Source organism: Vanacampus margaritifer, chromosome 4 (assembly GCF_051991255.1).
Source record: "Vanacampus margaritifer isolate UIUO_Vmar chromosome 4, RoL_Vmar_1.0, whole genome shotgun sequence".
In the NCBI taxonomy this organism is placed as follows: domain Eukaryota; kingdom Metazoa; phylum Chordata; class Actinopteri; order Syngnathiformes; family Syngnathidae; genus Vanacampus; species Vanacampus margaritifer.
In genome coordinates this window covers 30,148,761-30,149,304 of record NC_135435.1, presented here as the reverse complement: position 1 = coordinate 30,149,304, position 544 = coordinate 30,148,761, and positions in this window count along the sequence as shown.

The window sequence follows — 544 nt, the reverse complement described above, 5'->3', positions numbered from 1 at the left end:
ACGCCCCCCTATCATTCCTTCATTTGCCTAAAATACCTTCTGTACCTCCTTCCTGACCTCCTTCCTGCCTTCCTTCCCCTGAGAACCAGGCTTGTTTTTCTTCGTGACCATCATTTCTTTCCGCAATTTTCATCATTTTACCTTTTACCTGCTGTCACCATGTTTGCGTACTTTACTTGATTATTATTATTATTATTATTATTATTATTATTATTATTGGTTTATCCGTGATTTGTGACGTCAGAGGTCGCAGCCATTTTGTCACCGACGAGGCTTGCGATCTCGGCAGGAAGCTGGGTCAGTAAATCGTCAAAATAAGAGTTGGGGGGGGGGGGGTCATGGATACTGTATTACTCGCTAGTCGCCATTGTATAATTAAATAGCACGTCCGTCAGGGAAAGAAATTGCACCTAATAGTGTTTCCATTCTCATATGTAATTTGAAAGCACATTTTCTTTTAACTACCATCAAACATAATTGTATTAGACGGTTCAATGCAAAATGAGAAGACACAAAAATGTCAATGTAATATTTTAGGTGACTT